Source organism: Dipodomys merriami, unplaced genomic scaffold (genome assembly GCF_024711535.1).
Source record: "Dipodomys merriami isolate MVZ:Mamm:240054 unplaced genomic scaffold, mDipMer1.0.p SCAF_9, whole genome shotgun sequence".
NCBI classification, from domain to species: domain Eukaryota; kingdom Metazoa; phylum Chordata; class Mammalia; order Rodentia; family Heteromyidae; genus Dipodomys; species Dipodomys merriami.
In genome coordinates, this window is record NW_027206512.1 from 44,085,292 (window position 1) to 44,111,941 (window position 26,650).

At 41.6% G+C, this 26,650-nt stretch overlaps 2 long non-coding RNA genes across 2 annotated transcripts in view; one reads left to right on the forward strand and one right to left on the reverse strand.

Annotated features, from left to right (window-relative positions):
* Nucleotides 1-26,092, forward strand: part of LOC138820891 (uncharacterized) — a 74,694-nt gene extending 48,602 nt beyond the window's left edge. Inside the window, exon 3 of the long non-coding RNA XR_011370013.1 lies at nt 25,849-26,092. This is a non-coding gene — a long non-coding RNA (uncharacterized lncRNA). The remainder of the gene's footprint in view (nt 1-25,848) is intronic.
* Nucleotides 3,250-16,250, reverse strand: LOC138820890 (uncharacterized). The gene is made up of 3 exons (XR_011370012.1): nt 16,180-16,250; nt 12,368-12,551; nt 3,250-3,360 (listed from the first exon to the last, which is right to left on the reverse strand). It is a non-coding gene; the product is annotated as an uncharacterized lncRNA (long non-coding RNA).
* Nucleotides 26,093-26,650: the final 558 nt, after the last annotated feature.

Genomic DNA, 26,650 nt, shown 5'->3' on the forward strand with positions numbered 1-26,650 from the left:
TTGAGTCTCATGACGCCCATGAGTCCCATATTCCTCTATGGGATAAATGTAGCAGAGATGGATTAAAAGTTCTGACCATGGACTTCATCACTACTAGCTTTGGAGGTAGGAAGAGAAGGAGAAAAGAAAAGAAAAAAGATCAGGTTAGCAATGAGTGTAAGGCAAGCAGCCTTAGGCTGAGAGTATGTTTGGATTTAGCTTTCTGAATTTCCTATTATCTACAGATTTCTTTAGTAATAGGATAGTCACAAAAACCAATAATAATAGCTGATAAACATCTGTGCAAAGATAACACAAATTCATTTGGTGATGTGGACTTTTAAGAGCTGTAAGTCAAAACCATTAAAAAAAAAAACCCCAACCCATTCTTAATCTGACTGCTACTTGAGCCATGTAATAGAAAGTATATTTCTTTAAATCTCAGGAATAGTGAGACTAAGTTTTATGGCTTAGCCAAAGAGAAAAGGGAAGGGGGAAAAAAAACCAGCCACCAGCCAGGAAGCTTTGAGCTCTTGCTTACAGGGTCTTTTGTCCTGAATGGAAAGAACCCTCACATATCTATTAGTTCTTTTCTTCACATTTTGACCTGGACTGACAGATGTGACACAGGAAGGATCATTTTCCTAGAAAGTCTTAAGTTAAAAGGGCTTCTCAGATGGGTCCCTGTGGCTCAATACTGTAATCCTAGCTACTCAGGAGTCTGGGATCTGAGGATCGCAGTTTGAAGCCAACTCAGGAAGGCAAATCCGTAAGACTATTCTCTCCAATTACTACCAAAAAGCCAGGAGTGTAGCTGTCACTCATGTGATAGAACGCTAGCTTTGAATGGAATAGCAAAAGCACAGTATCTAGGCCCTGAGCGTCTTACTTTGCCTATATGGAAGGTAATTTAAAAAAAAAGCAACTTCTGGCCATACTTTGAGAAAGATCAAACTAAGCACATAACTACTTAGATTTTAAAAAAGAAAAAAAGAAGTTACACTGGCAGGCAAGTTTAAAAATGGTATTGTTCTACAGTTTCCTTCCACTTAGGATTTGTTTGAATATCTATTTTCTGTCCTGGTGAAACTGCTTACACTTCAAAAGCTTTTCCTCTTTCTGTATAGATCACTGTTATGATGAAATCAGCCAGTGATTCCAGTTAGCAGATTCCACACTGGGGGTTTCTTTAGGATTGGGTTGCTGATACTTTGGGAAGATTTTCTATTTGGATTTGGGGGCTGCCATTCCTTTTGCCTGTCCACAACAGGATTTTCACAATCAACCACAGTGACTCTAGAAAACACCAGAATAGTCAATGGGTCAGTGTTCAAAAGTTGCTAATAAAAATATAAGTGTAGCATGTGGTTTAAAGTATATTCTTTTCTCTAGAGCTGCCTAATGGCATGGGTTAGACCAGCAGGGCTTAATGCTGGTTGGGAAGACATTTAGAATAAATCTCAGGTAAGAATTTTGGGTGTTTTCTATGAACCAAATAGCAATAGTAAGAAACATAAAATAATGTTTGTGTCCTATCCAGAATATTATACATGGGAGAAAGCTGGGGTGGGAAGGTACTGCCCCTTCCCCCCAACCTTACTAACTATGGTGATTTCTGGATTAGCTGCTGCATAGGGGGGTAATTTCTATTGTGCATCATTTTAGTAGAGAGCCTTGTCCCTATTGTCTGTGGAAAGAGAGTGGGAAGCCCCCTCATAGCTTGCTGCTTGGCCAGTTAGGTGTGGTCATAGGCCCTAGGCTTGCACACCTGGAATTTCAGATCTTGGGTGATGGTGCAGGAGACAAGTGAAGCATTGAGTATGTGCAGGTGTGAAGTGGAAGGAGGCGTTTACTCTCAGTCATTCACGTGCTAATCTGCATTTGTTCAGCTTTGGGAACATCACTTAACCTGTAAGTATTCTGCCCTTAGCTGCCAGCTCATCTCTTCAAGCTGAAGTCCAGGTCTGGATGTTGGAAGATCAGCAATGGAACTTCATGGTGGTGCTGGAGGACATGGCAGTGGGTTGATGACAGTGACCCTGTATTGACAGCAGGAACAGTAGCATGGTCATGGTGGCGGTGGGGCTGCTGGTTCTGATGGAAGCACCTGGAATTTTGGGGTGAGCTTGGCTCTGGCTCCTCTGGTTCTCCCGCTTCAGCTTGGGTCAGCTACTTGATACACCTGTTACATGCCTTTTCTGCTAAAGTGGGTCAGAATTGATGGCTTACAACCAGAAGCTGTTGCATATAACCAAGGATTCTAATCCAATAGGATTGTGAGTCATTTATAGTTTGTTCTCCTTTGTACTTTTCTGTTTTCATGGTTTTTTTTTTGCGGGGGGGGGGGGGGAGTGTATGTGGGTCCTAGGTCTTAAACTCAGGGCCTAGGCATTGTTCCTGAGCTTTTTTGCTCAAGGCTAGTGTTCTACCACAAGCTACTGCTCCACTTTTGGATTTTTTTGGTGCTTGATTGGAGATAAGAGTCTCATAGACTTTCCCTCCTGGGCTGGCTTTGAATCAAGATCCTCAGATCTCAGTCTCCTGAGTAGCTAGGATTACAGATGTGATCTGCCAGGCCCCACTTGTTTTCACATATCATAAACAGATTTTTGAGCAGAATTAGTTTCTTTCCTTTTCCTTCTTCTGTCTTCCTTCTTTCCTCTCTTCCTATCTCCCTCCTTCTCTCCCTTTTTCCCTCCTTCTCTCCCTTTTTCCCTCCTTTCTTTCTTTCTTTTTCTTTCTTTCCTTTCTTCCTTTCTTCCTTTCTTTTTCTCCCTCCCTCCCTCTCTTCCCCTCCCTCCCTCCCTCCCTCCCTCCCTCCCTCCCTCCCTCCCTCCCTCCCTCCCTTCCTTCCTTCCTTCCTTCCTTCCTTCCTTCCTTCCTTCCTTCCTTCCTTCCTTCCTTCCTTCCTGTCTCTCTCTCTCTTCATTTCTTTTTGTGCCAGATTTGTGGTTTGAACTCAGGACTGGGGTTTTGTCCTTGAGCTTCTTTGGTCTAGTCTAGCGCCCTATCACTTGATCTACATATGCACTTCTGGCTTTTTTTCTGGTTAATTGGAGATAAGAGACTCACAGACTTTCCTGCTCAGGCTAACTTATAACTATGATCCTCAGATCCCAGCCTCTGAGTTGCTAGGAATATAGGCATGAGACAGCAGCACCCTGCTAGTTTCCTTTCTTTCTTTCTTTAAAAAAAAAATGAATGGAAAGCCAACTGTTTTATTTAGCTTGTTCTGTCATCAAATAGATCCAAGCACATATGGTGGGCTGTAGATGGTGAGTCAGTTCAACAATTCAGTGGCATCAGCATAGAGGATCTCTCCATTGTTTCATCATTGATGTTGGCCTTATTCTCAGGTATGGCAGCTTGGTTGAGGCAACTCTAGGAGTTATATGCAGAAATGACAGTGTGTAAGGAAGAGAATCTGTTCTTAAAGGATAAGGAAAACATTTGTAGAATTCTCAACAAGATACCCCTCTCATTTCATTGCTAAAACTTGTGTAAGTATGGCTTAGTACTTGACAGGAGCAGTGGAACTTTCTTTAGACCAATCAGATCCATTCCTGAGCTGGAACTAATTTCCCTAACATTGTGACACTATAGGAAAGAGGAGAGGGGGCTGGGAAGGTGGCTCAGTGGTAGAGTGCTTGCCTCACGTGTACAAGGCCCTGGGTTCAATTCCTCAGCACCACATAAGCAGAAAAGGCCGGAAGTGGCACTGTGGCTCAAGTGGTAGGGCATTAGTCTTGAGCTGAAGAGCTGAGGGACAGTGCCCAGATTCAGAGTTCAGACCCCATGATCAACAAAAGAAAGAAAGAAAGAAAGAAAGAGAGAGAGAGAGAGAGAGAGAGAGAGAGAGAGAGAGGGAGGGAGGGAGGGAGGGAGGAAAGGAAGGAAGAAAGAAAGAAAGAAAGAAAGAAAGAAAGAAAGAAAGAAAGAAAGAAAAAGGAAGGAAGGGGAGCATATCTGGGTAAAATGGCTTCTTCTAGGCTAGATAACCAAATTCATAGTATCTGTAATTTATTTTGGCTGCTTGTTGAGTGCTTGTTTTCTTACTTTTGAATGATCTAGGTATTAGTATACATAACAGGCTCTCTTAGGTAAGTGCTGACCTCATCTTCTGTTAAAAGTTTTAAAATGCTGACTATAAAACATTGAACAGTAGAGCCACTGTAAAAAACAGTATGGTGGTTGGGCTGGGAAGGTGGCTCAGTGGTAGAGTGCTTGCCTTGCATGCATGAGGCCCTGGGTTCGATTCCTTAGCACCATATAAGCAAAAAGAAAAAAAGCTGGAAGTGGTGCTGTGGCTCAAGTGGTAGACCGCTAGCCTTGAGCTGAAGAGCTGAGGGACAGCGCCCAGGCCCAGAGTTCAGGCCCCATGACTGGACCCCCCAAAAAAACAAAAAACAAAACAGTGGTTCCCCTCAAAATTAAAGGAATAAGTATATGAGCCAGCAATTCTGCTATGGGTATATACACTGAAAAATCAAAATCAGGGATTTGAACAGTTATTTGCATATCAGTGTTTGTGGCAATGCTATTCACAATAGCTAAGAGCTGGAAGGAAGCAACCCTAGTGTGCACTGACTGATAGAAAGATCAATATAATACAGCATATACATTTAATAGAATATTATGCAGCCTACAAAAAACCCAGAGATATCCTATCACATGTTAAAATATGAAAGAACCTTAAAGAGAGTATTATGACTTCAATAAGCTAATCATCAAAGGGTTAACGCTATAATACTATTCAAATGAAGTGTTTGGAGTAATGGTGTGTGTGTGTGTGTGTGTGTGTGTGTGTGTGTGTGTGTGTGTGTGTATGGTGTATTTATATGTACAGACATCCTATTGGTCTTTTTCTGTGATGAACCCCAATATATCCATGTTTTTCATGAGCAGTGTCATATTTTAAAACTTTTTATAATTCAGACAAAACACTTCCTGAAGTAGTAAATCATCACAGCCCTGGAAAGAATGGAAGTTGTATAGGGTTGGGAAAAACCCCAGGGAACTTTCCCCACGGCTAGCATCCCCTTCCTCTACCAAGTCTGTAGTGTATTCTTAGGAAACCATTCAAAACAATGGCTGGGATAGCAAACATTCAAGAAATGTTACTAGATTATTGTTCTTGTTCTTGTTCTTTTTTTAATATATATATATATATATATTTATTGTTCAGAGGGGTTACAGTTACATGAATAAGGTAATGAGTACATTTCGTAGCAAGTATTGTTACCTTCTCCTTTGTTTTCCCCTTATTATCACTTCCCTACTCACCTCCCCAACTCCTCCCACCACCCCTCCCCCACATTGTAAAGTTGGTTTTCAACATAGTGTCCTGTACATCTCGTCCTCACAGTGGGTCAGCTTGCAACTCATTTAAGTGTTCCCCAATATCCCTTCCCCTCCCCAAATTACAAAAATGTATATACAAGATGCAGAGCACCAGCATCAAATCCAGTGGAAACAGGTTATACCATGGGGGAAGAACAACAAAAGAAACAAAAGAATCACACAGTGCATTGTAAGTACATTAAAACACTCGCAAGAAAGAAAACACCACTTGTGTCCCTGTCCTGGGCTTCATTTTGCTTAACATTATCTCATGTGGTCATATGTACATAGCCTTTGACCTTCTCTGCTTGTCCTAGACATATACTAGTCATAGCAAACAAGGGAAACCATGGGACCTATGTTTCTTTGGGCCTGGCTTACTTCACTTAATATAATTTTTTCCAAGTCTTTCCATTTCCTAACAAATGAGGCAATGTCATTCTTTCTGATGGAGGCATAGAATCCCATTGTGTATATATACCACATTTTCTTGATCCATTCATCTACATTGTTTTTGTTCTTGTTCTTTTTCTTGTTGTTGTTGTTGTTGTTGTTGTTGTTGTTGTTGTTGTTGTTGTTGTTGTTGTTGTTCTTCTTCTTCTTCTTCTTCTTCTTCTTCTTCTTCTTCTTCTTCTTCTTCTTCTTCTTCTTCTTCTTCTTCTTCTTCTTCTTCTTCTTCTTCTTCTTTCTTCTTCTTTCTTCTTCTTCTTGTAGGAAATGTGTCTTCCCTACCCATGGTATCTCTGTCTATATGGATGAAACTCCATTAGGGGAAATAATTTCACCTGTCTCTCTTCTTTCCACATAGACTGCTGAGTTTGGAAGAAACTAAATGTATGAGTATCTTGTGGTTGTTATAACAAATGATTATATGGATTTAAACAACAGATATGGATTTTTTTTTTTTTGTGATAGGGGAGGCCAGAAATCTGAAATCAAGATGTGATTTCAGGATTGGCTCCTTTTGGAGCTTCTGAGGAAGAATCTTTGATGCACTTCTGGTTTGGGGATGTTACCCAAGGTCCTTTGTGTTCCTCGGCTTGTAGATCGAACTCCAGTCTGTCTTCTCTTCCTTGCCCGTCTTTTGCCCTTATCTTCTAAAAACACTTGCCATTTGATTTAGGGTCCACTCTAACTTAGGATGACCTTATCTCAAGATCCTTAGCTTGTTAGCATCATTGAAGAACCCTTTTCTCAGCAAGCTCATGTCCACAGATTTGGGTAGATGTATGTGTGGGGCCAGATTCAACCAACACTGCACTGAGCACAGGTACCCTACGTCTCCTTCTCCTCTAGTTTTGAAGTGTGAGCCTGCCAGCACAGAACATGCTGTTTTTGGTGGGGGTTTTCTAGAGGTTTTCTCTCCTTTAGATTGCCCACTACTTCCTAAGAATTTTTGTGATGGGGTGGACAAACCTGCCTTATTCTGGGTTCAGCATTGGAACCCACTTTCCTCAGTAATAAAGGCTTCTCTTTTGATATCAGATTGGCCAGTGAAAGGTTTGTCCTCTCATCTGCCTTATTTGTAAAAAAAAAAAAAAAAAAGTAAACTTTTTCTTTCTTTCCTTCAACTCCCTTGAAAACTTGCATACCTAAGGCTCGGCTCAATGTTGATGGTGTTCTGAATTCACTCCACTCTCAGAGACAGAGTTATTGTCTTCTGGGTTTTCACTTTCCTTTGTATGGTTTTGTTGCTATTACTTCCCCTCTCCCCCTTATTGGACTAGAGCTGTCCAAAGACCACATCTTTTTCTTTTCCTTTCCTTTTTCTTTCTTTCTTTCTTTTTCTTCTGTCAGTTGTGGGGCCTGACCTCTGGGCCTGGGCGCTGTCCCTCAGCTCTTCAGCTCAAGGCTAGCACTCTACCACTTGAGCCACAGCCCCACTTCTGGCTTTTTCTGCTTATGTGGTGCAGAGGAATCGAACCCAGGGCCTCATTCATGCAAGGCAAGCACTCGACCACTGAGCCACCTTCCCAGCACCACCCCCTTTAAAATCTACAGAATGAATCTGTATTTTGACAACCCAGATGCCCTGTAAGAACAGAGTGCAGCATGCATGTGTAGACAGAGTGTCCATTCTTCGGTCATGCTGTGAATTCATTGTCATCCTTGTCTTCTTTCTTATTATGGGTAACGAATAAGAAAGGAGGCTATTTTTACTTGATGTGGAATTCAAAGTTATGTGTATTTTGTTGTGGTTGTTCGAACCATTTATGGACTTTGCCTACCAAGAAGGGGAGTCTTTCATATAGCTTTACATATCTTATAACTGAGGCTTTTTTACTTGAAAGGTTAAGAAGATAAATCAAAAAAGAAAAAGAATTTACAGGAAAAAATATAAGACTCAAACATCATCTGACCATCTAGGGTCATTGGCGACTATTTTTTCTAACTCTTTCCATCTTTCTCTCTTTCTCTCTTTTTAAACTTAAAAAGTTATCCTTATGTGGTTATATAGAAGGGTTCAGTGTATTTTCTTTTAAGTCTGTGTGTGAATACATATATATATATATATATATATATATAACAAATTTACTAACAATACATACCTTTTGTATGTATAGTTTTACATGTGAGTGTGTATAATTGATTTGCTGACAGTATATAAAATTGTGCATACCAATTTTTATTTGATATTGTATCACTGAGCATTTTACCACATCACTTTGTCTAAATCATTATTTCTTGAGGGGAAAGTTGTATAATGTTCCTTGTTAGAAATAGATGATAATTTACTCAGCTGTTCCTCTTACCTGATACAAAAGTGGTTTTAGTTTGGGCTACTTATTTTACTTATTATTATTATTATTGGTGGTGGTGGTGGTAGTATTGGTGGTGGTGGTGGTGGTGGTAGTGGTGGTGGTGGTGGTGGTGTGTGTGTGTGTGTGTGTGTGTGTGTGTGTGTGTGTGTGTGTGTGTGTGTGTGTGTGTGGTGTGTGTGTGCCACTCCTGGGGGTTAAATTCATTGCTTGGGTTCTTTAGCTTTTTTGCCCAAGGCTGGCTCTCTACCACTTGAACCACATCTTCACTTCTGGCTTTTTGGTGGTTAATAGGAGTTAAGAATCTCATGGACTTTCCTGCCTGGGCTGGCTTCAAACCATGATCCTCAGCTATCTCAGCCTCCTAAGATTTACAGGTTTGAGCCATGGGTGCCCTGCACCCATTTTAAATACCTTTTAAAAAGCATTTTCAGCTGGGTGCCCGTGGCTCATGCCTGTAATCCTAGCTACTTAGGAGGCTGAGATCTGAGGATCTCGGTTCAAAGCCAGCCTGGGCAGGGAAGTCCGTGAGACTCTTATCTCCAATAAACCACCAGAAAACTGGAAGTAGCCCTGGGCTCAAGTGGTAGAGTGCTTGCCTTGAGCTGAAACATGCAGGGACAGCACCCAAGCCTAGAGTTCAAGCTCCACGACTGACCAAAAAAAAAAAAAAAAAAAGCATTTTCAAAAAATTGTCATAACTCTGAGATTATTTATACTAAATCTGGAAAGATGAATCTAGCCAAAGTCAAGGTGGTCAACACTAGGATAGAACATTGCAGTCTCAGCCACGCTCCTCCTGAGCTGCTGCCCTAGGGCCTTTGGCACAGGCTGACCTGGTTTGTATCAGGACCCCACTTCCCTGGCTACAGCAAACTAAACTGAGTCAATGCATGGAGTATCCAGAGGCCAATGCGGGGCTGAGGCAAGAGCACAGTGTACCCTATGTGATACCAGCCAATCCAACAAAGCATTTTCACACACTTTGGATTTGAGACTCAGGGGTGTCTAAGCCAAAATGCTAGGCAAAAGTGGACAGAAACCTTAGGAGACTTGGTCTGTGGAGTCACAACAAAGAGCAGGATTCATAAAGTAGAGAAGGCCCAGGCAGAGGCGGGTATGGGGCGGGGGAGGTGCTACTCAGAATCTAACTGAGTAACCATCCTGGCAGAGCACTGGAGAAGGAGCAGCAGATGCCTGGTGCCAGAGGGCTGTCAAGAAGAATAGGTGGTTGGAAGTCTACTGTGTCCTGAATGGCATTCCTAGCGCTGCCAGGCCCCGCCAGGCAGCTGCTCAAGTGGCTTCCTGTTCTTGCTACTTCCTCCTGTGCCCTCACAATGAACCACATTGACCCAAGTCACCAGAGCACATCTCTTTTCATGGCTACCTGAAAGCAGCTAACAATGCCATGCAATATTCATCTCTCTGCCTCCTCCCATCTCCCGTGACATTAGTGACTTGCTTTTAAAAAAATGATCCTCCCCGACTAGATTGTGTTTAATGTCATTTCCAGGACAGCACTTAATAGTAAAAAAAAGAAAAGAAAAGAAAAGAAAATTCCAGAGCCAAGCACTGATGTCTCACAGCTGCAATTCTGGCTACTCAGGAAGTGGAGATCTGTGGATTGAAGTTCAAGGCAGCACATGCAGAAAAGTCCATGAGACTCTTATCTCTAGTTAACCACCAAAAATCCAGAGGTGGAGCTGTGGCTCAAATAGCAGAGCATCAGCCTTGAGGGAAAAATCTCAGGGACAGTGCCCAGGCCCTGAGGTCAAGCCCCATTTTTAGCACACACACATGCATGCACGTGCGCATGCACAGACACAAACACACATGCTATGAACATATAACAACACATAGAAGGTGCTTATTAGTTGATGAATGAGTAAGGATCATGAACATCCTACTGGCCGAAATAGCAACTGGAGCCCATTTTTCTAATGGAGATAAAATGTTTGTTTTCATTTGTGATTATTAAAAGATATAAAACGCTTTGCTCTTGATAACTTTTGAAACAAGGACTTTATTTTTAATTTGATTGCTAATAAAACACTATTAAAAAAACCATATTTAGTCATCAAACATTTAGAATCCCACCTCTTGTCAAGTACTGTTGAAACCAGCTAGTGTGTATTACTAAGCTCAGTGAGAGAAAGCACGTGACACCTGGAAAAAGCTGCAGGCTCTGTGAGGCGGTCAGTCCAAAAGATCGTGCAGTGCAGAGTAGCTGTGGGGATACAGAGTGTGGCATAATTTCTTACTGATTTCATTCACTTATTTATTTACTTTAAATTCAGGTCCTGGCTGTCCCTTAGTTGTTTGTTTTGTTTTGGGGGGGGGGGTCCGGTTGTGGGGCCTGAACTCTGGGCCTGGGCGCTGTCCCTCAGCTCTTCAACTCAAGGCTAGCAATCTACAACTTGAGCCACAGCACCACTTCCAGCTTTTTTCTTTTTTGCTGATGTGTTGCTGAGGAATTGAACCCAGGGCCGCATGCGTGCAAGGCAAGCGCTCTACCGCTGAGCCACATGAACTACAGCTCCACTTCTGGCTTTTTGCTAGTTAATTGGAAATAACTGTCTGGGCTGGCTTTGAACCATGATCCTAGTACTTAGGTAGTAGCTAGGATTACAGGCATGAGCCACAGTGCCTGGCTTAAGTAAGACATAGAAAGTTGCAGAGAAAAGCAGTCGAAGCTGAAGGGATACAAGTGTATTTTCAAGTTGTGGTTAGTAGTGCCCTATATGTTATCAGTTTAATATAACTGTTTGTGTGTGTGTGTGTGTGTGTGTGTGTGTGTGTGTGTGTGTGTGTGTGTGTGTGTGTGTGTGTGTGTTAGTACTGGGGTTTGAACTCAGAGTTTCATGCTTGCTAGGCAGGTACTCCACTAATCCCCCCAGTCCTTTTTACCTTAGTTATGTTTTGGATAGAGTCTCTCATTCTTGTCCAGGCCAGCTTGGACCATGATCTTCCTATTTATGTCTCCCACATAGCTGGGGTAACAGAAATGTCCTCACTGCCGTGCCCAGCTTGTTGGATGAGATATGATCTTGCCAACCTTTTGCCTGGACTGGCCTTGACTTGAGATCCTCCTTATCATTTCCTGCTGAGTAGCTGGGATTACCAATGTGAGCTGCCAGGTCTGACCTAATGATTTTTAAATTTCACTCTCTGCCAAGTTTTCTGGAATGTCATGGAAGTTAATTCCAGAATTGACTTTTTTCCTGGTGTTACTTTATTGCCTTTTTTAAAGGCAAGGTATTGTTACTACTGTTTCACAGGAGAAAAGAAATCACTAGTTATGTTTTCCAACATGTGCTTAGGAAATAGCATTGTGATATAACAGAGCTGCATCAGCGTGCATCTCTGAATGAGTTCACTTTGGCAATGAGGAGTTTCTCTATCACTGTGCATGTTAACACGTGACTACATGTGTTGATAACATACCAGTAGGCAAGCTGAAATTCATCTTTTGATTTAAAACATTTGTTTTACTGTGGTCAAACTTGGAGCTGTGATTATTGTGATATCTGAGTGTCACATTAAATGACTTTGTAGAATTTCTGGTTAGCTATTACAGCTATGTTTAAAAAAATATCTTCCCAGTAAATAAAGGAAACTGTTTATATGGTTTACATAATTAAATGGTTTGTTTGTTTTGGGTCTTTTTGTTGTTGTTGTTCATGGGGCTTGAACTCAGGGCCTAGAAGCTGTCTCAGAGCTTTTTCTCTCAAAGCCAGTGCTCTATCACTTTGAGCCACAGCTCCACTTACAATTTTCTGGAGGTTAATTGGAGATAAGAGTCTCATGGACTTTTCTGGCTTCCATGATCCTCAGATTTCAGCCTTCTGAGTAGCTAAGATTACAGGTATGAGTCACCAGTGCCCAGCAATTAAATGTTTCATGGAGGAGGAGGTGTTCCTGGGAATTGAACCCAGGGCCTTGTATGAGCCAGGCAGGTGATCTACCACCAAGCTACACCGGTAGCCTGTTAATTAAACTTTGAAATAAAATTTCCTATTACACTTGCAGCCTATTTCTAAACTTGGCACAAATTTGATTAAAGAAGATTCCTAGTGTCCAGTTTTAAATTCACATGGGTTTGCATCTTACAGTTACTATTTGTAAGTGCTCATTTATAGGAGCCAGAATTTTCTCAGTGTTGCACACATAAAATAATCAAATGAAAACATAAGGACAAATTGGGCATCAGAAATTCATATAAATGTGCAACTGTCACCCCTTTAAAATCTTTGTATCCGTAAGAGTGGAGTAGTCACTGTTGACCTTACCTGTCAGACTTGCCTGTTGATCTTTCTATGGGAAATGATCCCATCTCCTCTCAGTGTGTGAAGCCTTGGGGAGTCTCAGGCCCTGGCTGATTAGTCAGCTTTGTCATAGGCACGGTGACAAGGTCAGGGATGGACCTTCATCTGGTTGAAGTTAGAAAACTTGATTCTGGGACTGGGCTGAGTTCTGTAGGGAAGAAGACTGTAGTAAGGAAAGATGAGATGATCCCAGAGCCCCCTGGGGCTTATGAATAAAAGCAGCCACCCTGGAGGGGCTTAGAACTAAGAAGCTTTGCTGATGTTCTTTTAATTTCTCCACTAACTGACTCTGGAACCCCTTGTGGATTTATGTGAGTAATACGTTTTCCTCTGCCACTATTATTTTGTGCCTGGATTAGCTGGAGTTGGGTTTTATGTCACTTGTTTCATTTTCTTCCCATCCAAACTGACCAGTGCGCAAAACGCTCAAAAATTGTGCTTATTGGTTAAGAAAAAGCCAAGGTAATAAAGCTGAAATTATAAAGATCATTTGTATTAATTACACAGGATTACATACTCACCTACAGTGAAACCACAAGAGGATAGTCTTAGGAGAAAATCACAAAGGTGCAATACCCAAGCACCTCTTCATATGTATATAAAATAGTATACTTACTGAAAGAACTTCAAAGATGGGGCTGGGAAGGTGGCTCAGTGGTAGAGCGCTTGCCTTGCAAGCCTGAGGCCCTGGGTTTGATTCCTCAGCACCATATAAGCAAAAAGAAAAAAGCCGGAAGTGGTGCTGTGGCTCAAGTGGTAGAGCGCTAGCCTTGAGCTGAAGAGCTGAGGGACAGCGCCCAGGCCCAGAGTTCAGGCCCCATAACTGGACCCAAAAAAAAAAATTAAAAAAAAAAAGAACTTCAAAGATAAGGAAACAAAGGACTTTTAAAAAATTTATTTTTTCTTTTTCTGATGTTTCTATATTCTGTACCTTATATACTGTGTGTATTCATGTGTATATCTGTGAGAGGGTGGGCAGAGGGCAAAGAATCTGAGGGAAAAGGGTAAAAAAGCACAGCAGTGTTACAGGACACTGATGAACATGAACTGTATAACCTGTGGGTAGGGATGGGAGGGAGGGAATGGAAAGAGAATAAGACAACAGATAACACTGTATGAAAGGAAATGTATTTATTGCCTGATGTATGCAAATGTAACCCCTGTGTATTATCATCTCTATAATAACAATGAAGCAAAGTTTACCAAAAGGTAATTTGTACTAATAGAAGTACTTCTTTGTGTTGTGTTATTTAGTTCTACCTAATAGCCAGAAAAAACTTCTGTAAATATAAGGATGTAAAGTATTAAATAGAGCCAGGCACTGGTGGTTCATGCGTGTAGTCCTAGTAATTCAAGAGGCTGAGATCTGAGGATCACAGTTCAAAGCCAGTACAGGCAAGAAGATCCATGAGACTCCTATCTCCAATTAATTACCCAAAACAAAGCAAAACAAAAGCCAAACTGTCAGAAATAGAGCTTTGGTTCAAGTGGTAGAACGCTAGCCTTGATCACAAAAGCTCAGGGACAGTGCCCAGCTGAGTTCAAGCCCTAGGATCTGTACCACCCCGCCCAAAAAAGAGTATTAGGTAAAAGCTTTACAATGCTATGGCCTACAATAAGTTTAAGTGCATGGTAGCAACTATTCCCGACCATTGGACACCCCCATCCCATCTTTCCAGCCTCTAGCCTCACTCCCAAGGACAGAATGCTAGCACTCTTGCCAAATACCTGGGCCCTTCAATTTAAGAGTTCTCAGTCTTGCTCTACTCTAAACACCATCCCTTCCAGTTGTTGGGTTTTTCATTCATTTATGAAGGTTCAGCTAAATATCATCTCTTCATTGAAGCCTTCCTGAGTTTCCACGAGTAGAAGGAATTGGGACTCAGCCTTTGTCTGGAAGATTTTACTACTTTCTGCCTTGGATCTCCTCCTAGCCCAGGCCTTCCATCTTACTCTCCAGTGTATTCCTCCTGCTTAACTGCTCTCTACCACATAATCAATCCACAGCGCAGGTTTGCCAAAGGAAATTTCAAAGTCACACTTTGTGGCTGCTTTTGCTCTTGTTTACTATCAAAAGTACTCTAGGCTCTTGTCTTCTAGGGTGTAAAGAAATCCGTCCATAGCAAGTAGTAGTTTTGTTAGCATTCAACACTGTCATCAAACATCAGAAATGACCCATATTCTTCCCACCCATTCTGAAACTGAAAGAGTTCCAGTCCAAAGGTGAACTTTTATGAACTCTACTTATTAATCCAAATGTAAATTCCTTGGTTTTAATGCAGACTAGAGCCAAATATAGAAATGCAGAACTCAAAGAGACTCTGAGGTCATTCTTTATTGTGGACCTTTTACTTTTTCATCTATAGTGTTTTAGGTTAGTGATTTCAGAAAATTTTCCATCTAATACCATCAGAGATGCTTACCCAAGGAGTTTACAAGTCATTTCAAAACATGTTCAGCTATCAGGAGGCTTGTGCTGTATCCAGCCACACTGGGTGTGTCACCTTCTTTTGGGTATCACTTACGTCTCATGTCATCTTTGTCAGGTTGCTAATTGACTTGTGTGTTTTGGGCCAGCTGACCTGGTACTGACATCCCATATTGTTCTCCTGAATAACTAATGATAGTCTACCTACAAGGATTAGCCACTCCCAATTTCTGGTGGACTTGTTAGACAACATTAATGTTTTTAAACTGGTCTTCTCCTCTTCCAGATGGTAAAGGAGGAAACCAAGGTCCCCACCCTATTCTCCCATTCACAGTCAAGCTATCCTTGAATGCTTGTATTGCAGAGCTCATTCTTTGAACTAGTAAGTAACTGGCAGAGAGGACCCTGTTCTTATAAATGGATTAAGAAGGTTTACTCTGCAGAGGGAATGAGGTGAGATTGCTAGGTTGTTGGAATTGCCAGGGCCAGCCCAGAGGTATTGACTCTAAACTCCCATCTTTGGAGTGAATTCTGCTGGCTTGGTAGGAGGAGGAGGAGTAAGGGAGTGTTGGCAAGAGGGGTAACAATAGCAAGGCCCTGTACCTTTGGTAAATCCTTCTTTGTTGGACCACACAGGCAAATTATAGGTTGGAGGACACTATTTGGGACATGTGCTGACATGTTAAAAAGAAGATGACTACTATGGCTTTATAAACTTCAACCAATTTACCTTCGGGTTTCTCTTCTATGTTGATCTAGTCAGCTGTTAATAGCTCTCTGATTTATCCATTTCCTCCTTCCTAGCCATTAGGACCAGGAAAAAACCTTAGGGGGTAGGGGGTGGGGGGGGGTGGGACTGAAAATCCCAGGAGAAGAATATTTCCCTTCAGTGAATAGAGTGGAGGTATTACTTTTATTGATTAAAATCTGAAATGATTGAGAAGACCTCCCCATTCTCTTTTAATCTTTTTGTGTTTTCCCGACAGTGTCAAGTTGTACATATTTTAGAATGTAAACAATGTGATCACAGGTGACTATTACTTGATTTCTGGAATTTATTCTGAGGCAGTCTATTATTAGGAAAGGGGTAAGAGCTTTGAAATTTGTTGAGCCTGGGTTCAAGTCCTCCAACTAGCTTATTATAGAGTGGCTAGTAGGTCAGAGACAGAATATGTGTCTCAGTACCCTTGTAGTGGGTTTATTGTACAATATGGCCATTTTAAAAGGTAACATTAAGTGGAGAGTACATCTCTTTAAGCCTTTGGTGAGCATGTAGCATGCATGAGTAAACTGTTTACCATCTCTGAGATACTGTCATTTTTATAAAGAAGGTGGTGGGGGCACCTACTTTGCATGCAGATATCCTCTTCTTGAGATTGGTGGACGTCTTCCTGTATCCTCAAAGGACTTATGGCTTAGGGGATGCTGAGAGTAACATCCATTTGTTCCTGCAGAGATTTGGAACAAGGGGCTTATTGGCCATTCCTTTCAAAAGGCCCTGGACAGCGAGAAGGAGAAAGAGGAAGTCAAGAGATTTGGGAGTTGGAAGGAGATGAGTGCTCTCTGTATCTGACTGGCAGAGTGAAAGCTCCTAAGTTCAGAAAACATAATGGCTGCCTTTGTTTGCTGGAAGGTTGCGGGTGGCTTTAGTTTTCAAGTTTCTGCCTGCTTCAGAAGCAGGCAGGAAGCAAGAGACACACTAGATTCCCTGGAGTCCAGCAATGTGTAGTTCTATGATATTTAAAAAAATATTTAAATTCATTGGCATGAAAATTTAGGAGAGAAATGTGGAATTGTTGCATAAATGCATGATACTTTTAAAACCCAATGGCTCCAAAGCATTCTAACCTTGTAAGAAAAATATGGAGCAAAACATTTTAATGTTCTTTTTTTTGTTTGTTTTTCATTTTGATGTTGTTAACTAACAAAGTCATCATAATCATAGAAAGCACTAAAACTATTTCAGAGATTTATCCTGCATTTCGGTCAAAGTGGGGCAAGGGGAAGAAAATTTCCCCCCACTCTATGCATTAAAAAAACAAACAAACTTTGTAGTATATTCTTGTAGCAAGGATCAGTGTATGATATCAGTTCCAATTTGAATGCCAGGTTTACCTTCCATTAATGAGTCCTGGAACTTTTTTTTGGGAGGGGTGGGGTTCTCAGTCCTGGGGCTTGAATTGGTCTTATGTTCTTGTTTTACTACTTTACTCAAGGCTGAGAGTACCACTTGAGCCACACCTTTTTTTGCTGATTTGACTTTTTGCTGATTGGAGATAAGAGTCTCTCAGATGTGTCTGTTCAGGCTGGCTTCAAACCAACCTCAAATCTTAGCCTCCTGAGTAGTTAGGATTAAAGGTGGGAGCTGCTGACACCTTTACTATAGCTTTTTACAATTGGTTTGTTGTAATACAGATTGTCATATTGATGGGATGTATAGCATGCAATCCAGAATTACCTCCTGGAGAATATAAAATATAAAGTGGCAAGTACCTTTTATGGAATCAAATATTTAGTAATCTACAAAATTGGGACTCAAGTTCAGGTGTTGTGCCATTTTTTCTGCCATCTTTCCCTTTATTTCTAAAAATTGTGTACTTCCATTTTGTCTTCTAGACACTTGGAGAGTGAATTAAAAACACAAGTATTGAGGAAACGGGCCTTCTTCCAATGTCTATTTATTGACTGAATATTTAACTTTGCCTGATTTAATAGAGACACTTAAACATTTTATAGAATTCATCCCTACCTCTGAGGGATGAATTGTGATCCAGTTCAAGGTTAGATTGGACAAGGATAATTAGTGTTTAAACCAGTATCGTGCCAAGTCCAGTAACTAAGTGTGAGCAGGCCTACATGCCTGATGATACAACCCAAAACCATATTACAAATGATACAGTCATTGAAAATGAAGCATTTGCACAATCTGAAAGTGTGAGTAATCATACAAGATATCTGGCTCCATATGGTTTGTCCACACCGTAGCTATCATTGCTTTAATCACAATAACACCAAAGTTGAATCACCCTTATAGGGCCTGAGCAACAGGAAAATGATAGGAAAATAGATTTAGAGAGAAAGCCCTCATTTTGTCTGTGTCCTCCAGAAGCTTCAGGAACGTCTCCTCCAGCTGAGGAGAAAAGATGATGTACACTGTGAGGAGGAATTGTGGGAAAGCTGGCTTGACTGAATCCTTTTCCTGTCTGACCAGAGTGCACTGCTATATCTTGTGCTTGATGTGTAGTTAGCACACTGAAAATCTTTGATGAATGAGTGAACGGCTCTATTCTTCACACCTTGGGTATTTTTCTTTCTTTCTTTCTTTCTATTTTTTTGCTATTAGGGATTGAACCCAAGACCTTGCTTATGCTAGGCAAGCATTCTATCATTTGAGCCGTATCTTCAACCCTTTTGTTTTGGGGATAGGGTCTCCCTGATACTTTTGCCTGGATTATCCTTGAACTCCCAGCCATCTTGCTTCCACCTCCAAAGTAGCTGGGATTACAGGAGTGCACTACCATTCGTGGTGTGTGTATCATTTTGGCACAGGGGGTGGAGGGTGGAGAAGGGGAAGACAAAGGATATTGCCATATGTTTTGCTGCTGAGTATGGAATTTGAGAAAGTAAAGTTTCTAGCTCTGGCATAAATTCATAGATATCAGAAAAGTTACCCCACTTACATTATAGTTTGCTACTGCCAAGGGGGAAATACTTTAAGCGATCTATCTGATATGAAGCTTCAGATTTTAAAGTCTGCCCAGAATGGAAATCACAGATAATCAACTGTCCTGAGCCTCTGGTGTGAGGCTGGTATGCCGTATCTTCGTCAGTTGTTCTGTTTGGTTGGAGCAGAGGGCTGTGTCCTTGTTGTGGGTAGCAGAACAGGGAGCTTGGATTTTAGAGTCATGAATATGCAAAGCATGTGTTTTAAGCATACAGTCTCTTGGCTTAGAGACAGGCAAAGATTCATTCGTGGATGGTCTTGTATTCTCTCTTGCTGTTGTAACTGAACTGACCAAAGTTAAATAAGGGTAAGAATCAACTCTACTATTCTAACTGGTCCCAGAACCAAATACACATAGGAACCTTCTAGAATAAACGTCCATATTAAAGGTATTTCTTTCCTTTTGTGGAATTTCTTAGATGAACATGAGATGGTGTCTCTCCAGAAGTCAATAAACTCCTTGGCTGGGCTGGGATTTTATTTATTTATCTTTAACTCTGGAAGCTTAGAAAAGAAGAAGGGGAAGTTTCTGTATGATATTTTTGGAAAGAGGAGACTGCATTTAGAGAAATTGAAATATAAAAGGAAATCAGCCTCCATCCACCCTCTTGCCCCTTAAGAAAATCAAAAGACTGAAAAAAAAACCCTTTAAAAACCCTCAATTTACTTTAACTTACCTTTTAAAACTTGGTCCAGGCACCAAAGCTTTCCATGCCTAGGAATCCCTCTTCTGGCTGATTTTTTTTGCTTTCTCTATCTCTATCTGCTTCCTTCCTTCTCCCTACCCATCTCCTCTCTACTCTCCAACCTCTGTTCCTACTCTTGCTTATGTCGAACCCCCAGAATGGACACAGACACATCATGGTCTCCTGAAGGCCTTTGTAGGAGTCTATTAGGTTGAAGAAAAAAAATGAATCTACTCGTGTAGATATTAGGAAGAAGTATTTTGGATAGAAATACTTAGTTGTTTTCCTGGAGCTATACCTTGGGAATTTGTTTTTGGCCAAGAGGATGCTATTTTAAGTTGTTCTGGAATTGCCGATGCTGGGGAGATTGCTGGAACTATCCAGTATGCACAGGAAGCTTGGGCTGAGAGCCCAAGCAGCTCAGAGTCTAAATATTTGGAAGATGAATACTTGGGAATGCATTTAAACATTTAAAACATTTGCTTTGTTTTCCCAGTCAGTCTCACTGTGGGTATGATATAATTTTGTAGAAAGACCCTACCTGCTGAAGGCATGAACCCATGGACAAGCCCAGGCCAGAGCTCTACCTCAGGCTTTGGCCAGATGCCAGAGTGCGTGTCTATTGGCGAATGTCCACACCCTGAAGTGGGTTATTATTATATCCTTTACCTTCAACACCTGAATTTGTAAGTCATGCTAAGTGTCTGACCCAGCTCTGCCCTAAAACCAAGAAAGGACCACACACATATATGCACATATATACACACAGAATCCATCCTATTGTTGCTTACTCTCAATTCTAACCACAGGAGTCAGTTCTGGTCTCCCACCTTCCCAGTGAAATACCTTTGACAAGTATATGTTAAGAAGATACAGACTAATATGATTTCAAAGAGAATTAGGAAGGGCAATTGTCAAAGTAGCTTATGGGTTTCTAGAATGCAGAAAGCAGATATGTGTGTGTCGGGGGGTGCGGATTTCCCATGTTCTTTCAGTCCACAGATATACTTTAGGATTTAAAATCATCTAGATAGATGATTTGGCAGTATGATGGAATCAGGAATCCATGCGGTCCCTGACACTGGAAATAGAGAGTGTGTGGGGTCTGTGGCTGGGCTGGGGTGATGGGTAATTGCCATGGTGAGGTGTCTTAGACAACAATGTTAATAACTGTCTCAATAGAATTGGGGATGCAGTAGCAACAGTGAAAATTATATGAAGTTAGGCCTGATGCCCAGACCATCAGCCTGAAATAAACAAAGTGCGAGAGAAGCATCTCTAGAGGAAATGAGTGGTGAGTCAAAGAAGCTAAGCCATCCGGAGAAGTGTGGGGCAATGCTTGGAAAAGCTATGCCCAGCCTAACTCAAATGCCCATGGAATAAGAATTGAATAGTAATCCCACCTAGGGCCCTTTGTGCCACCCCTTTCTGTTGCCAGCGCCCCATTCACTGATAAACCACTCCATGGAGTCCATTGGCACACAGGCCTTATTCTCAGCCTTCCCAACTGGAGGAAGAGCCTAGCGGTTTGCTGGCTGGGTGGTGGATGGGGTTTCCATCAAAATGGTGTAAGATGTAGAGTGCAGGGTGGCCATCTGCTGTGGAGGAGGGTGCTGGCCAGCTGGATTACAGTGGACCAGGCTGGACAGCACAAAAGATGCCCAGGAAGCCTCTGGGAAACAACTCTAGGTATTTCTCTCTCTCTCTCTGTCTCTCTCTCTTTCTCGCTCTCTCTCTCATATAGAGCTGATATGATAAAAATACAATTTACAATATGAAGAAGTATATGACAACATTTGAGACAATAGTCTCTTTTTAGGGGGTACTGGGGAGCAAACTTAGAACTGTGCATCTGATAGGCAAGTGCTCTACCACGTGAGCCACTTCCCAACCCTAAGTGGCTGGACTTGAATATGACATAAACCTCTGAGTTTCTTAGTAGCTTGGACAGGGGATAAAAGATACTTGATGAATCATGTGATTCACCTTCATTGGGGAGAAAGTAGCAAATCAGCTTACTGGATGAAAAAAAAAAACACTTTCTTACCTTTTTAAAAATGGATTTTCTCACCTTTGCCTTGACAGGACAAATTTCACTTCTTAGGGTACATATAAAAATACTGTCACATTGCTATAGTGCTTGGCCTATTAATAGAGCAAGGACCAGGATGTGGATTGCTCAAGGACTCAGAAGAAAGAGGTGGCCGTCCATGTCACTGGCACTGGGTGACTTAACCTCACCTTTTAAGAAGGAATAGTGTCATGATTCTCACCCTTTTCTCTTTGCCTATCTGCATTTTCTAGAATTCCAGTGACTGCATATGACATTTGCCATGGAAACATGCAGGTTCTGGGAAGCGAGGGGTCAGCCGGAGACCCTCTCCCTTTTCTCCGGGGCTTGTACCATGGACCTGACCCTGTAGGCTGAGGTCTGCAGGCACCCCACCCCACCCCACCCTCTGCTGCCCCAGCATCCAGCTGGGATTGGCCAATGGGAGGCCAACTCCCAAGAGAGTTATAGAGCACTGGAGGAAGGGAGCGGTCAAGCCAGCTTTCCTCCTCTCTCCGTCTTCCAGCCTGGTGTCTGTGGAAATGGCCTTCTTTCTCCCATGGCTCCAGTTTTCACCAGTTGCCTGCTGTGATCACAACTTCCTCTGGCTAATCTAGGTTCCTGGACTCTAGTACCCTCACTCCCAGCTTTGTCCCTTCCATCTGGGAGTGGTAGCAACTTCTTGCTGTTGCTAGCCTCAGGGTTGTTTCATTGTCCCTGGTTGGCTTTCTGAGTTACTTTCATCTCAGGACATTAAATTTCCTCTGGTCTAAATATTCAGAGTGATTTCTGTCTTTTTGACAAAAAATGTGTTTGCAGCTGGGTGTCAGTGGCTCACACCTATAATCCTGAGATCTGAGGATCACAGGTAAAAGCCAGTCTGGACAGGAAAGTCTGTGAGACTCTTATCTATCTCCAATTAAGTTCATGTGCACGAGTGTGCTTGCACACACACACACACACACACACACACACACACACACACACACACACACACACACACACAGCTGGAAATGGAGCTTGCCTTAAGTGATAAAAGCTCAGGGACAATGCTCAGGCATTGGGTTCAAGCCTGACAACTGATACAAAGCAATAAAAATGTATTTACAACAAAGATGAAGGGGCAAATAATTAGAAGGAACATGGGTTGGAGGAAAAAAAAAAAAACAACAGAAGAAGCAGAAGATCCCAGAGCAGAGAAGAGGATCTTCTGGTTCCCCAGGGGCCCGTTTAGAGGCATTCAGATTCATCTCTATTTTCCTCCCAGTAACCAGCTCCTCCAGGGTGGGATAAGAGCATGGGAGGAAAAGAAAGACCCAAACAACACAAGCTTTCAACTTATCAGGCACGGAGTCTGCAGCATCCATTCTGAAGCTGCATGTGAGAATGTTCTGGGCTGTGGTTTTGATTGACATAGTACTCAGCTCTAATCCAGCTTGGGAGATTAGTTACTCTTAATAGTTTGATATTGGAGTGATATGTGGTCCTTTTAAGCAATCTAGAAAGCATCTGCTGTTTGCCTGGCTGTTCTTAACCCTGTATAAAGTTCACACTTACACCTCTCTCTCTGGCTCCCCAACCCTCTCCAGGTAACTACAAGCAGAGGCCAGAGCAGAGCTGACCAGTGGGTCCTTTCTTGATGTACTTGAACTTGTGCGTGGCGAGAGGAATGTCTCACACACACTCTCATGGACAGCAAAACCCACACGCTTTTTCAAGTGAGCTCTGAACAATCGCACGGAGTTCCTCACTCCTCTGCCACTTGACTGAGAGTTTTGAGGTAAACCTCTGGAAGCTTGCCTTGGTCACCTGGAACTTTCCAAAGGAAAACATTTTAAGCCAGGCGCTGGTGGCTCACTCCTGTAATCCTATCTACTCAGGAGGCTGAGATCTGAGGATCATGGTTTGAAGCCAACCCAGGGGAAGGGAAGTCTGTGAAGCAATTCTCTCTAATTAATTGCAGAAAAACCTGAAGTGGAGCTATGGCTCAAGCAGGAGAGTACTAGCCTTGAGCAAAAGAAGCTCAGGGACAGTGCCCAGGCCTTGAGTTCAAGCCCCAGCACATGCATGTGCGTACACACACACACACACACACACACACACACACACACAAGTAAATGATTTCAACATCGCAGCTTCATGGTTATTGCTGATTCATCCCGATGAACACTCCCAGTCCAACAACGAAGAAGGCATGATTGAGCTACCAATGTTTCATAGGTAGGAGAGATAGAACACCTCATAAACAACTGAAATAAATTGCATGTGCAACAACAGGACATGGTTGCTTACAGCTGATTTAAAAAACTCTTTCTCATGTATCAGCTGATCAGTCTAGCGCTTGTGTTCCACCTTCTACTCTGTTGTTGTGGTACAAGTGTATAGCAGCCAGTGAGACCTCTTTCCATCCAGCCTCTAGATGTGTCGCTGGTCTCACACTAGTGCCAGCCCAGAGACCAGGAGAAACACATGCCGAATAAGCTAGACCTAACCTCTGCCCATGCGGAGGTGGCATTCAAAGGTTGCAGCTGAGCAAGAACAGTCTATAAACAATGAATAAACAGTACAATTTAAAAAATGAAAGGAGGAAAAGGAACAGAGCATTGGGTACATACCGTTTAGGAACATCTAGACATTTTAAAGTTGTGATTGATAGGCCTTTTGAAGATACAGACATTTGTCCTCAGCTCTGGGAATTTTTAAATTTCCATTACAATATAACTTTTTTCTGCTCAGGACTTGGTAGTGTGTCTATGACCATAACTAAGTATTTATTAGAACTTCCCACTGAATCTTACATGCCTTGTTTGTCTTTATTATTTCAACCTTTGGCTTCTGTATGTATTCTGGACATTTTATTCTTGTATTTTAGCTCACTAATTTTTTTAAAAAATATTTTATTATAAATTTATTATTGCTTTTAAGCCTAGCCATGGAATTCTTTTTTTTAATTTGTCTTTTCTTTTTTGGTACTGGGGATTGAACCCAGGACATTGCACTTGCTAGGCAAGTGCTTTGCCACTGAGCTACATACCAGCCCCTAGCCATCGAATTCTTAATTTTGGCCATGACCTTTTCAATTCTGTACTATACTTAGTTGTACTCTCATATACACAATGTCATTTTTATCATTTATTGGTTAAAATAAACTACTAAATATATACCCTAAGCTGGCCTCAAACTTGTGATCCCAAGACCACAACCTCCCAATGCTGGGATTCCAGGTATGTACTATTATTCTCAGCTATCATTATAACAGTTTTGCACCTTGTCTGTTATTGCTTTGAACATAGTAAATGTAGTTGTTCTAATCTGCCTTGTTTATTTGAAATGAGAGTCTCCACAGGTCTGTTTCTGTTGTCTGTTATTTCTGCTGGCTCTTGATCATGGTGTTATGATCTTTTCTTGTGCCCAGCCATTCTTGATTATGTCTCAAACATGTAATAGAGGCTTGAGATGTTATTTTTCTCCTTAAGCAGGTTTTATTTGTTTGCATATCAGATTGGTATACTTAGCAATCTGGAAACACTAGATGATATGAGAGAGTAAACTAAGTGTTCCAAGTATACTTTGATGGAAGTTATGGATCCCAATGCATGGGAACCTTGGCTGCATCTGTGTGCGGGTTGGTGTGCCTTTGCATTCAGGCTGAGAGAGTAGCCCATTGGAAGACATCCTGTGATGAAAGCATTCCTACATGCTGGTCTTACTTCTCTCGATTCCTGCCTTCTTCTGGGTCTATCTTAAAGCAGATGCTTCTCTGTCCTGTCCTGTCCTCTCGTTTCCTCTCCTCTTCTCGTAACCTTCATTATTGATTTGTCTTTTTTTTTTTTTTTGCCAGTCCTGGGGCTTGAACTCAGGGCCTGGGCACTGTCTCTGAGCTTTTTTACTCAAGGCTAGCACTCTACCACTTGAGCCACAGCTCCACTTCCAGTTTGTTTTTGCTTCTTAATTTTTTTTTGTAGTTGATTGGAGACAAAAGTGACATAGACTTTCCTGCCCAGGCTGCCAATGAACCATGATCCTCAGATCTCAGCCCCCTAAGTATCTAGGACTATAGGCATGAGCCACCAGTACCAGGATGCCATATCATCCTATAAAATGAGGTCTCCTTTTAACCTCAAATAAGGATTACCACACTTAACAGAGTCACTTGAGAAACCTTCAAACCCTGGCCTGGTTGTATGGACCTCAGAAGGGGAAGACCTTTTAAGTGTCTGTGAGCATGAATGTTTTCAAGGGAATTTCCCAGGTCCCTAGGTATGTGCTCTTTCCTAAGAGATCGCCTGGGGCTCAGAAATCTCTCACCTTCAACCTTCTTCCTACAAGAGGAAAGACAGACTTTTCTCACACCCAGTCTTTCCTGGAGTACAGCAGCAAGGTTCCAGGTAGGAAACCTTTTACTAAGGGCACCTAACAGCAAGATTTGGGGATTTCCAGCTCTCTTCCAACCAAATCTCAGGGCGTTACTGCAGAAGTGTTAATAGTAATCAAATGTGAGCTTTGGTTTTTTAAATTTTTATTTTAATTTTTGTTTCTTTTTTTTTTTTTTTTCAGATTGCGTGGCTTGAACTCAGGGCCTGTGTGCTGGACCTGAACCTCTTGGTGCTCACGGCTAGTGCTCTACCATTTGAACCACAGCACCGCTTCTGGTTTTTGTGTGGTTAATTGGAGATAAGAGTCATGGGGACTTTTCTGCCCGGGCTGGCTTCGAACCTTGATTCTCAGATCTCAGTCTCCTGAGTAGCTAGGATTACAGGTGTGAGCCACCAAGTGCCCTTCAGGAATTATGCATCTTTGATATAAAGTAAGATTCCCTCCAAGAAGTTGTACCAGAGCTTTGGTTTTTAACACAGAAGAATTGAGAAACATTGCCTAAAAACAGCAACAAACAAACAAAGAACACACCTTCCATTTCCATATGATTACAATATGTGAACAAATTTTAGAGTGTACATGTCTAAAAAAAATTTAAAAAGATCAAGTCACCTGTCATATCGACAAATACAGTTTCATTATTATTTATTTTCTGTTTGAATTCTTTAATGAAATTATTCATTGTGAGCAGTTATATAATGAATTACTGAGTACCATAAATACTAGCACAATGTTTGAAAAGTCCTTGCTCCTTTTCCTTAAGTAGTTTCTAGTAGAATTTTATTTTTTTTACATATGGTGTTTTTCAAATTTTTAGATCTCTTTGAAAATAGATCTTGCAATATTATCACTACCTCAAACTAGAGGAAACTGTTTTTAATATCTGAAATCCTATTTATAAGAAAATTAAAGTCACAATATGGGGTAATCAATAAAAGACTCACAAGCACACATTTATATTATATTCAGATAAAATTTCAGC